The sequence below is a fragment of the Gigantopelta aegis genome, chromosome 4 (assembly GCF_016097555.1).
Source record: "Gigantopelta aegis isolate Gae_Host chromosome 4, Gae_host_genome, whole genome shotgun sequence".
NCBI classification, from domain to species: domain Eukaryota; kingdom Metazoa; phylum Mollusca; class Gastropoda; order Neomphalida; family Peltospiridae; genus Gigantopelta; species Gigantopelta aegis.
The window spans coordinates 102,248,876-102,262,349 of record NC_054702.1 but is presented as its reverse complement, the minus strand read 5'-3'; the positions used below and the strand labels follow the sequence as shown (position 1 = coordinate 102,262,349).

General features: G+C 36.1%; 1 long non-coding RNA gene across 1 annotated transcript; it reads left to right on the top strand.

Annotated features, from left to right (window-relative positions):
* The first annotated feature begins 4,623 nt into the window (after positions 1–4,623).
* Positions 4,624–9,648, top strand: LOC121372664. The gene is made up of 3 exons (XR_005957964.1): positions 4,624–5,294; positions 5,937–6,044; positions 8,761–9,648. It is a non-coding gene; the product is annotated as an uncharacterized LOC121372664 (long non-coding RNA).
* Positions 9,649–13,474: the final 3,826 nt, after the last annotated feature.

Sequence of the window (13,474 nt, the reverse complement as noted above, 5' to 3'; positions counted from 1 at the left end):
TCCGAACTCTCCTGCAAAAGTTGAGGTCCACTTTTCTTTTCATTTTTCTTTTTAATATTGTACAAATACTTGATTGTAAAATTTGCAACTCTCCCATAAAACAATATTTGCTTGTCTTCGTCATTTAGAACTCCCCTTACCAAAGCTGCAGTGTATGCCTACATGATTCAGAATTTCTGACTAATCTGGTAAAATCAAAACAAAGGAACCTACAAGAATGTTTAATTGTACGTTTTGCTATATTGATGACCTAATAGCATTCGATGAGTACATGGCTATATGACAGCAGGTCACCTTCCATTGCTTTGTCAACCAAAGTTAGAAATAAAAGGTTAACAACAAAAAGTAATCCTGTTCATGCCTTGATCATCTTTATATTGGGATCCAAATCGATACTAGCTTCCATATATATCAATCAATATTATTTTGTCATTTTGGCATAGAAGTTGCTTTATCATGCCAGTTATTTCCAAATATTTCAAAAGTTTTACGACTAACATGATGATGCCATTTTGATGATATGACGCATCAATGACAACAATGAAACAGGATGCAATACCTTAATTATGCAATAGGCCTACCCTTTGCTGAAAATGTTTGTGGTCTACACCTGCACTCGTAACAGGGTCTGCATGTGTTAGTTATGATTCGTGATGAAACAATTTTCAAGAAGGCAATGCGTTTTGTTTTTCATAAATATGTTTATTATTAAAGGATCATATTTCTGAAGTACACGTACCTTTTCTGTTGCTAAGGTTATAATAAGTAATTGCCGAAAATATTTAACATACTAGTATACCTCGGGTCAATACACTTAACTCTTGCTGTGTGCTAAAATTTCATTATCTTAATAAAAATAATAATAATTAAAAAAAATTAATAACAAAAATATAATCTTTAAAATAGTCGAAAATCATTGTTTTAAAATACCGGTAGGGCCAATACAGTTTTAAGTTTCAGGCCAGGGAAACGCGTTTTAGGCTTTCCGAGATTTCAAATTTCTCGGGGAGCATACCACTGGACCCCCATAAAAAGTTCGGGCGATTCACGCCCACAGGCAAGTTCCTTTCCAAAAGGCCCCAGCAAATAGCTAGTCAAACACCCCACTCGAAATGCTGGATACGGACCTAAATGTGCATTCTTTAGCGGTTTTCGAATGAATAAATGTAGGCTACATTTGATTAAAACTTAAAATTTGACAGTAGGCTATCATGGAATGTGATTCATATTACACTTAGCAGTGCTATGGATATGTTTTTATATATGAAGCCACATACGTTTTAATGGAAGTATATATTTTCAGGAATGGGAAGGAAGCTAACACAGTAATTCTCACAATTAGATAATTTAGTTAGTAGGCCTACACACAAATTTCACACCATCCATTCATTTGTATTGGCCATTAATATTTACAAGGCGGTGCAAACAGTTACGGTTAAGTGGGCTGTTGCAAATCCTGAACGTACCAAAACCAAGTACCATGTTTAGGTTAAAATTAAAAGAGCCCTTTTTAGTCTACCTCAGACTTTCTGACACAAAATAATGTGAAGATACGTAATGAAAACAAAACAGATCATAACTACCCCAACCAGGTAGTCAGGGTTTCTGCCACAAAGAAATGTTTGGATATGGCGCTGTGGAATTGAATGCAATCGCAGTTAACAAGGGGTTTGGGGGCCTCCCCCAGAAACAAAATAGGTTAAGTTTAGGGTTAGGGTTCTGGGTTAGGACAAGAACAAGGAAAAACATTTAACAATTATTTTATTACACAACAAAATCACAAACAGGGCGCATTTTCACAATGAAAAGATTACAAATACAAGAGAGGAAAGAGACGAGCAGCAATTAATGCTCGGCAGTGAAAAGATTTGGAAGTAAAAAGATGCAGGTAGCAATTTAAATTGCTCGGCTGCGAAGAGAATAAAATTAGAACACAAGATAGCAACTAAGGTGCTCGGCCTGTATGAACAGATAAAGACAGCAGAATAAAAAGAGGCAGAATGAGAGAGAGAGAGAGAGAGAGAGAGAGAGAGACAGAGAGACAGAGAGAGAGTGTGTGTGTGTGTGTGTGTGTGTGTGTGTGTGTGTGTGTGTGTGTGTGATCAGAATTTTGGGAACACAGTTTTTCTAGTTCAACTTTTACTGATTTGTTCGTTTTTTCCAATAGCAGACGAATATTAGGCATAATAATGTTTCGAAGTTCCTGAGCAATTAAAGGCATACTGTCACAGATTTAAGGACCTTATTTCTCTAAAAATGGATAATAAATAATAATTACATTAATTGTTGGAAAACAAATCTAGCTATTGCATCACCTTAACTGAACCATCATGGAGTGAAATCCATGACAACCCTGTCGGCAATTTTAGTTTTTGAATTATGGACCATTGCCATAATTCAATTATTTCTACAAAATATCATTAATAAATGGAGTATGGTGGTTATGAAGATGGTTGAATAAAGTACATTTAGGGACAAATCAAATAATTTGTGTTAGACCATTAAATAGGTCAGTGGTCTGTGACAGTATGCCTTTAATACGATATCAGCTTTCGTCAGTACAGATTTCTCCGACGTGGCTGTTTTTGAAGGGGACGATGTGTCGGTGTCGGTTCTCATGTCGGTTTCGTATTGTTTGGAATGTTTTATCTTTTGAAGCCTGTAACGTACTCATGTCCTTGCGTTTTAACTCACTACCATTAACCACTGACAAGGAACAGCTATACATAAAGCAGTACACAGTTAAATGTGAACGAAGACATGCAAATTGTAAACAATCTAACACTGTTGGTTGTTGAGGCGTAGCAAATATGCACGTGAAATGAATGTACTTGGCGTCACCGATATCACAAAATCATTAAAATTACGTTTTGTCTGTAAACAATATAGGCAACACTTTTATCAAACGATTGCGAGTAATGTCACGTACTATTTTTCTAGCTACAAACCAGTCCTTCCGATGATTAATAGTCACATCTTTCGATTTTGTTGAGAGCCAAAAACACTACTTCTTGCATATCCGCCATCTTGACAACTTGATTTTGTGAACGAGACCAGGTTTTAAAAAATGTTCCTATAGAAATATAATCCCATTTATTCCGTCATGCAAATTTCCAACATGCAACATCGTGCAGATGTTAACAAGTGCAATTATATGGCATATTTAAGTGATCTACAAGAGGACATTCATCCCACATATGGTTAGAAAGAGGCCAATGGAGGTTTTCTACCACCTGTGTTTACAAATGTTTGATAACATGAACCTGAAGATGTTGCAGTTAGAGATGATGATGGTAGTGGTGGTGATAGTGGTGATGATGATGATTCAGATTATGATGATGATGCTAGCAGTACTGATGTTGATTCAAAGATTGAAGATAATACTAATGAAGACAGTTCTAATAATCTACAACTAAAACCAGTTGTTTTAACATGTTTACTTTAATATATAACATTTGGTTACTGTATATGTAAGTTATTTCGAATAATCTATGCACAATATGTTGGTTAAAAAACACTGATAGTCATAAAATGTCAGATTTTAATTTTCATTTGTATTTGGTTTTATAAATGAGATTCCGTTTATGCGTTTTACATACTATTAATATCTAGTACAGTATAATGAATATCCCTATGGCAAATAATCATTTGGGCCACACATGGGTCAGAAGTAGACAAAATTGGCCACATTGATGAGATTGTTATTCTTTGGTGAGTTCTAGACAACAAAATGTTACTATGACATATTCAGAGGCTTATTAGATATCATATGGTAACGCCAGACCAAACATATAACAAGTGTATGATTTTTGGCCCCCAAAAAGGGGTCAAAATGGCAAAATGTTGGGTCAATAAGACTGCTATTTTTTAAATCAACACCACGTTTTATATAAAGTTTGTTCAGTGGAAATAACTTAAAACATTGTTAAGACGATTAGCTAAAACTCTTGAAATAATGTTATACTTCACGTTTAAAAGACTTCTGGGTCTTTAATATTTTTTTATCCAATTTGTCTCCCTTTTTCTTACAAAAAAAATATACTAATTACTTCTTTGTCTGATCAAGCGTATTCACGTTTAAAAACATTTTCATTTGAAAATGATAATGTTCGTATTCAGCTTTACGCTTATCTATTGCAAAACATATTGCACACCTTTTCAATTTATATTTTAAATTATCCCACCAACCAAGTGACTGAGATTGCAACGATGAACACTGACAGGCTTAATTAATTACAGGGGCGGGATTTAGCTCAGTCGGTTGAGTTCAAATTCTTTATTACTTTAAGTTTTTTCAATTTATCAGCATTATACAAACATGAACATAAAATAAATAAATAATGTACAGGATAATGGTGGAGAGTGATTTACCTTATTGAATACATAATATATACATACATACATACATACATATATACATGTTCACGCATGCAAAAACACACACACACACATATATATAGTAATTCAACATATCAGTTTTACTGATTAATATATTAGTTGGCTATGTGTAATCATTGAGCATATACCAGAGGTAAAGTATACGTTTGTGCTACCAGGTGCAGGTTCTGTATTATACAGCATTAAACAATTTATTCTAGGATTGAACCACCTTGGTGGATCCATTCCAACCATTGAACCACAAGGCCGTGGTTTGTGTTTTCCTGTCTGTGCAAGTATCATCTTCTTCCCTTCTTCATCCATTCCAAAGCCAACTAAAAGGGCGCTGCATCCAAACACAAGAAACAGATGCTCTTGCGGATCCGAATTAAACACGTTCGGTTTTTTAATTTAGCGATATTAAATCCACGATAACCAAAATGTAAATGAGAATAATTTATGTTTATCTGCTAGATGACTGTCATTTTTCAAACATTAAGTCTTTAAATCATCTAGTACAATGTAATCCTCCAGAGTATTAAAAATATGTCGCATTTTTTCATTATTAGAATAAAAATATCCCATACTGGTCATATTCCAATAACGTCAGTTATTTACACGTCTATGAATAATTTATATTGTAATAATTATTGAATACATCTAGTCCATGAAGTATAATATCACACAGACATAGGCATATTCGTCTTTGCATATATTGGATTTTCTGCAATTTATTGCAATTTACAAGGTAATTCCCGCTTCAAACGCAATGTACGGTTAGTGACTTTTTAATAAAATGGACCAGGATTCTGTATAAAAATAGCTGAAAGTAGATGTGTTCAGATCGACTTGACGGCGGCTAGAGAACAGCGTCTTGGAGAGAGCAAGATTTGATTCTTCAACAAAAGAAGAGGAAGGTGAGTACCGGTTATTATCTTTCTTAAAATTTGCGCCGTGATTTAAATGTAGTCACGTGGAAGTAACAGTACGTACACTAGGCTATTACGTTAATAATCTGGGATTACATACTATGTGTGTTAGCCTCAACCTACTAATTGTAGCTCAGTACAATTACTTTTTATATGTACTAAGCCAACAAAGTCTTGCGCCCCGTTCCACTAAGCGATCTTAGCACTAAGTTCACCATAAATGCATAACTACCTTATGCACTTAAGGTGATCTTAGCGCTAAGATGGCTTTGTGGAACGGGGTCCAGGACTGCTATTGTTAATACATTTTGAAAAGGCACTTGACTCGATAGACTGGGATTTTATTTATAACGTTCTTGAATATTGGGTGTTGGTCCTTCGATCGGTTAAACAAAAATAAATTCACAGTCAACTGTAATCATTAAAGTGTTTCGTTAATCTTTCTTTTAATTGGGAAGAGGTTGCAATATCTACATGTTTGTTTCTATTTTCTCTTTATTGATCACATATCGTAATGTATATGTCCGAGGGCCATCGTGTTTCAGAGTGCGTTTGTATATATACATATAGGTTATTTGCAAAACCAGCATTGTTAAACTTAAATTCTGTGCATTCCTGTTACCGTTTTAGAGTACGTGTCAAAGATGGCGATATGGTTGTGTTTAATCATTTTGGCGGGAATGCTGTCGCCATCGACTCCATTGATTTTATATCAAGATGAGATCCATGTTCAAGATCGTAAGCTTTGTTTTTACGTCATTATAATGACTGGACTTGCGTTCAGTTAACGCAAGCACTCTATGGTATTATACATTTCCCGCTAGACTGCTCACCCCCACCCCCACCTCAAGCTCAATCTTAAATGAATGTTTTAAGATTGGAACCAGTCATATCGTTAACTGGTGGTTAAACAGCACATTAATGGAAATACCCTAGATCTGAAAATTCCAAAAGTCCATTGATGAACACATTTATAAAACAATATGCAAATTTGGTTTAAAGGAATACTGTCACAGATTTAAGGACCTTATTTCTCTAAAAATGGATAATAAATAAAAAATTACAGTAATTGTTGGACACCAAATCTAGCTATCGCATCACCTTAACTGAACCATGATGGAGTGAAACCCATGTCATCCTTCTCAGTAATTTTAGTTTTTGAATTATGGACCATTGCCATAATTCAATTATTTTTACAAAATGCCATTCATAAATGGAGTATGGTGGTTATGAAGATGGTTGAATAAAGTACATTTAGGGACAAATCAAATTATATTTGTTCAGGTAATATTTTGTTAGACCATTAAATAGGTCAGTGGTCTGTGACAATATGCCTTTAAGAGTATTCGATTGAGCCCAGCGATCATGTTACGGTAGGGTGGAATCGAAAATAAATTATTTGTTATCATGCTTTCAACTAAATGCTTCACGTGACATAGCTGTTTGTAGCAGAGAAACATTTGCCAAATAGTGTAAAAACGCGACTGAAATGTTTTACGAATACAGTATATAGCAAATGAGTAAAATGTTTGCTTTTAATTGATACTTCACATACTAGCATATTATACCTAGATACCAAACAATGGTAAATTAGATTACCGATGAGCCTGGCTCTTTAACTGTATTTATTCCTACATTTTAGATGATTTAAATTTAATGCCTAAGAACAATCCCAAAGTCCAGCAGATTTTACATTTAAAGCCGCACACCCTAGTTCCATCCAGCGAAAATAAATTCTAATTTGGTTTATCTACAAACCTGTAACACACTTAGATCACGTTTTTATCAAATGGAGTGAAAAAGCAGGTTTTATATCGATAAATACCATGGGAATCCCCATGTCCCAATTGCTTGAAATAATTTTGAAAGTTAGTATTCTGATGTCACCGGTAGATGTCGCTCGAAGCACAACAATGCCTACGTCACGACAAATTTCACAGACTTGGGGTGCGTTCTTTTCACCTCTCCTGGACATGTTCCAACTGTTCTGTCCTGGTTGTATCCCCTCTCCAGATATCGTAAGACTTAGCAAAATTATTGGTTTTAAGGGTTTGTAACGTTTTGTATTGAGACACTTACTTGTCTGAACTTTATTGTTACTGAAAATGTTCACGAACTGTGAAGAAAAATCTCACAAATGAACAACAAGCAAACGACAACAAATCGGATGTTGATTGCGCGAACCGTGCACGAGAAAACAAACCGAACCAAAAATGATAACGGTCACGTGGTATACCAACGTCTGTGACGTTTACACAGGAAGATTCGCTATAAAAATAGATTGGACCTCGCTTGCTTAACGGTTTTTTCTCGAGTGCACGCCTATTGTTAAGAAATACAAAAAATGCATTTCGTGGTTTTACAAACATCAGGATTACCAGGATTACCAAAAAGCACTTCAGGTGAATGGAAATGTGTATTCTAAATAATAAAATGTAATAAAGTGCAATTTTATTTTTGAAAAAAATGGGTTTAATAGCGAAAAACAACGCCGTAATGGTTAACAACTATCCGTAACTAGGGCGTGTCCCTTTAATAGATGTAAACTATTTAGGGCTTTGGGTTTGTTCTCACGCATACGTAACGAAAACGTATATGCTCGAAAACCATCCTACTAACAAGAAATGGCTGATGAGCATGCCTAGTGCTGGCACACTAACCTGTTACTAACACCGACCGCGGTGTTGTTGTGGTTAAGCTACTGGATATAAAGCTGGTAGGTACTGGGTTCGCAGCCCTGTACCGACTCCCACCCATAGCGAGTTTTAATGACTCATTAGGTAGGTGTAAGACCACTACACTCTCTTCTCTCTCACTAAAAACTAACATCTATCCCACTGCCCTGGACGGACAACCCAGATAGCTGAGGTGTGTGCGTAGGACAGGGTGCTTGAACCTTAATTGGATATAAACACGAGAATTAGATGAAATGAATTAATGTTACCAACAGTATTATTTACCTTTTTTACTTAAGTAATAAAATGAATAAAACGTTTTCCATATAAATTATAATCACTTGCTGGGTTTCTTACATACACTACAAGGGGTAGTAAGAGTATGTTTATGGCGTAGAAGTCTTTGTTTATCAATTATAAGTCTTATTTTTCATGTTATGCATTGAAGTGGTATTCATTGTTACCAATTTTTAAAAATATATAGTTTATTATTTGTTCACAAAATGCTCCCGAAACAAATTTGTTGATTGTTACATCAACTGTCTACAATGTCCGGTTTTGTTTTTAAAATGCCCAATTTAAAAATAGGACGGTTTTCGAGAACTAGAGATACAATAGCTACAGTTGTAAGGTCTATCCCGATGCATAATTCTAATAATTCCATTCAAACGGCTGACTACATGCTGGTGTGTCTCGCTAAACAAGCATTAATTGTTGTTGTCTTTCACCTCTGGCATTCAAAACAAAACAAACTTTACTTTGTTACTTTACTTTTGTAGGATTTCGTGGTAAGAACTACTGTTATGGCAATGGTTGGAATTATATCGGGACACGAAATAGAACAGTAACTGGTCGCCAGTGTCAGAGATGGACCCAACAGACTACATAATTGCACAGGCCTATCCACTTAGGCTAATTGGCGCTGCACAAAATTTCTGCCGTTCCATTGACTATGAAGAGCCATGGTGTTACACGATGGATCCAAGTTCAAGTTCAAGTTGTTTATTGCGTTAAGTTTTCCAACTTATCAGCATTATAACAATGAAATACAATATTATGTAAAATAGTGCGGAACAATGGTGGAGAATGACTTACAGAAATACATACACATATACCGATAAAACAATCCATCTATATCTATACACGATGGATCCAGACGTTAGATGGGAAATGTGTGGCATCCCCAAATGCCCATAATACACGCTTGATTCTGATGATGTACTTCCAGATTTGTACAATAATATAACAGACATCGATTATTTAAATGAATGAATAAATAATAATAATAATAATAATAATAATAAACCCTTTAGCGTTGGTTACATCTTACGTCTTTTTTTTGTGTTGTAATTGAGTCGTAGACGACTGCAAACTTTGCTTTAAAATACCTTGTCCTCTTACAATATTGCATGTTATTTTAGTCCATAAGCGTACCAGGCTGGGGAGGGGTGGTAGCAACTGCCCACTACTGCTGGAGCAAAATCTCAAATTCGGGCAAAAACGATACCGATATTCGGGAAAAATCAGACCTTTTTACCGTGTAGTTCACCATCCTACACCCAGAATTAGATGTAATCCCTTTATAAAATGCGTAGTGTTTCGTTTGCAAAACTATATAGATGTTTGGTAGTAATGCTAATATTAATTAATATGAATAAATGTTTTTATGCAGATTCCAGCATTTTTGTTTACTTGGGACAAAAGCCAGCCTGCCCCTATAAAAGTGGGAGCCCGTACGTCTATGTTTTAGTCTAATATTTAACAACATTGTGCAATCATGTTTGTAGAAATTTGTTATAATTGAACGTCATACGTTTTGACCGGCCTCGGTGGCGTCGTGGCAGGCCATCGGTCTATAGGCTGGTAGGTACTGGGTTCGGATCCCAGTCGAGGCATGGGATTTTTAATCGGAAGAGTAGCCCATGTAGTGGCGACAGCGGGTTTCCTCTCAAAATCTGTGTGGTCCTTAACCATATGTCTGACGCCACATAACCGTAAATAAAATGTGTTGAGTGCGTCGTTAAATAAAACATTTCTTTCTTTTGATACGTTTTGACGTTCATGCTAATATGAGTAACAAACCGCTTTACAAAATAGTTCTTAAGTTCACACCTGCGTAAACCTAAAACATATCATGTTCAGTTGTTATAACTCAATGTGTATAGTTATTTCATTAATATCAAATAATATTAAATAACAATCGAACTCTTTGCTAAGAAAATTAATACATGGAATAAGTAGGTAGTACTAAACCAAATAACTTCCGACTGGGTCAAAGTTGGAGGTGCACCCAACTTTTGATAGAGAAGTGAACACCACAAGTCCTGTGATTGGTTATAAATGTGAGTGTGTTGGTTGTAAAAAATAATAGTTTCATCTGGGTAAAAAAAAATGTGCAATTTTATTTCATCTAGTACCAATGTGTCAAGTAGCCTTGTGCTTGAAACATGTATGGGGTACCTGTAAAAAAAAAGTACTCGAATTTTGTGCGAAACTAGGGTAGTCATAGACGCTACCCGTTATCTCAGAAACGAGCAGCTTGACCCCCATTTTTTCTGATTCAATTTAAGTGTAAGGGGTGGTAGTATTTATATCCGTGGCGTTTATGTCGGTTGATACGTTGCAGGTAGGAGTTTTAGCCACATATGTTACTATTGTCGTCTATGGGATTTGATTTGGTAGTATACACCCAGTAATGGAAAATGTACAAGGTGTAGATTCGTGAAAAAATAATTCACGATCCTCTTAATGCCCTTATGAATTTACACTTCCGAGTGCGTTCTCCAACTTAATCCATTATTCATTTTATAAAATTACGTGATTGATAAATTTATTTCTATTTGATCTTTTTGAATGAAAATATTGCTTAAAATGGCAAAAAATAAAAATAAAAATAAAAAATAAAAATAAATAAAACAAATGTACAAACCTAATAACACAAAACGGTAGGATCATCTGGGACCTAACCTGAATGATTCGGCCAAGAAAACCTCAGAAGTGGATAGCTGGCATTAAGCGAGATGCACGTGCTAAGCGTGTAACCTCTGATTTGAGATCTTCATTGTGTTCCACCAGAATACATTGCTATCACAAATATCAGGTTTATAAGGCTCAAATTACAAATTCATTTGATGATCCAGGTTTATAAGGCTCAAATTACACATTCATTTGATGATCCAGATGCTTGGCTAATGGGTTGTACTTGTTTACAATATACAAGTTCTGTCGGTAGTAGGTTCGAATCCCAGACCTGAACTCATAAAAAGTTCAAATTGCGTTGTTTCACAGGTGTTGATTCTTGAAAAATAATCTTCACCTTGAACAATAGTGTGATGTCACAAGTATGGATTAAGTGTAGCATAATGAGGGAATAAGTGTGTGTGTGTGTGTGTGTGTAATTGAGATTTTCAATTAGTTTCATTTTGAAGTGGGCAATGCATAGAGATTATTATACGAGCTTGTGTGTCATACTGAATTTACGAAACGAGTGTCAGGATTTTTGTATTGCCCGAGCGAGAGCAGTACGACAGATTAATAATGTGTTTATTATTCATATTATTATTGTTATTTTTTATGACTAACAAGGACCGTCTCAAAATGTTTCAACCACAACTAGGAGATGACGAAATGACGTCATACTCCACATGCAAAGTCTGAGCTAGGGTCTCACCACACAGATCACTACCAGGTAAGAGCTCATTCATCACCATAGTTCCTAATTGTGACACAAGTTAGGTTTCACATATTCACTTCTATGAAATGGTGAAGAAGTAAAACAATATGTATGTTTAATGGTAAACCTTCTGGCTGTATTTTGCCCATGCTATTTTGTAATATTGTGCATTGACCTTTTGGGATATGGGTGTATAGTGTAAGAGACAGCCGGAGTAAATCGGTTAATGAACCACCTGTTCGGATCGGTATTACAGCCAGATGCGGTCATATAGCAAAAAACGGAGACGGAAATGTTTACATAATGTACGTTCACAATGGTGTATGTTGTTAGTTCCATCGAGAACCTGTTCTACTGGCAATCTTCATTTAACATGGGTTTCAATGGCAGATGACACCTGTGTAGTGATACCTAGGCCTGGAGAAAGCAACATCATGTTATGACGTCGCTTCCCAAAATTACGTCATCACACGTGTTATTACAGATTCTAATAGACCAAATCAATTCCTATTGCCGATAATGTTAACGTTTACTAATAAAACTGATATAAGCAGCGTTTCAACACACCTAGGAAGTACAGCAATAGAAAGTGTGGCACCTCACATCTAAACTACCTACAAGAAAATGGGGGGTCACGTATCATTTAAGAGATTTAATTAATGTTTTTAATAGCATCCGTCATTTTTGCTTAAAATTGCAGTTCCATTTTTGGGGGTACCCCGCATTAGTTTCAACCTCTAGTATATACTGCATAACAACTGTATAACAAATAAAAGTATATTTATTTATTGTCAATGCATAATAGTATTTTCACAAATAATCAATGTCACATGTTACTTCCAATCACACCCACAGCTGCTTTTACTCCGTAAATATTTGAACTTTGACACGGAAATCTCTTCTTTGGTACTATGCAACTTACACGTGTGTTTCGTATGATTACCATTAATATAACTCGGTTCTGTTGAACCATGTGGATAATAAATAATTATATCACAACATACCTTCTGAATATTCCAGTATATCTATCAAAATCAATACAAATTCCAGTCACTATACATTATCAGCCTCAGTTTGCACTGTCGCTCTGTACTGAGAAAGTAGTAACTATATACTGTGAATGGGGGTCATGGGCACACTAGAGACTAACAGGTTCTAACAAAAGCCGATATAGCATTGTTGGATCTATCTCAAAAGTGACATACATCACTTGACATGGCCGCCAGGTTAGTTTCTTCATGTCCCTCGACCTTCAGAGGAAAGTTTTTCTCACCCATTCTCACTAATGAGAGACTATTGTTGTCGCTACGGAGTACAGCGAAAATAGAGAAATAGTTGACCATTATTAATTGTCTACGACTAGACGTTTCAGAAAAAGTTTTGTCATTATTCAGGTCAATTCATAGGGCTTTACGTGCACATTCAGAGCAAGCTGTTGTAGCCCACGCCTGTCCTGGGCACAAGAGTTCCTCCGTCCAGGACAGCAAAGGTGGGGGTGGGAAGGAGGGACCGCCAGGTGCAAGGGAGCACCAGCAGCCCGACCGTGGTCGGTAACAGGCGGTGTGTGTGGGGGGGGGGGGGGGGGGGGGGATAATTGTGCTATGGAATTTGAAGCAGCAAAGAATAATGCCAAAGAGAAAAAGGTGCTTGATTTTGATTAAGGAAGTTTGGCGCAATTTTAAGCGGTCGGTCAAAAGAGAAAGATCGGGAGCTAACATAGGGTTTGATTTTAGCGAGTCGAGAGTAGCTCGTTAATTAGACCTATTTGATGCTGGGGTGTCTCCCTAGGTTGCCCATAGGGCCCTTAGAAAGGGCTTGAC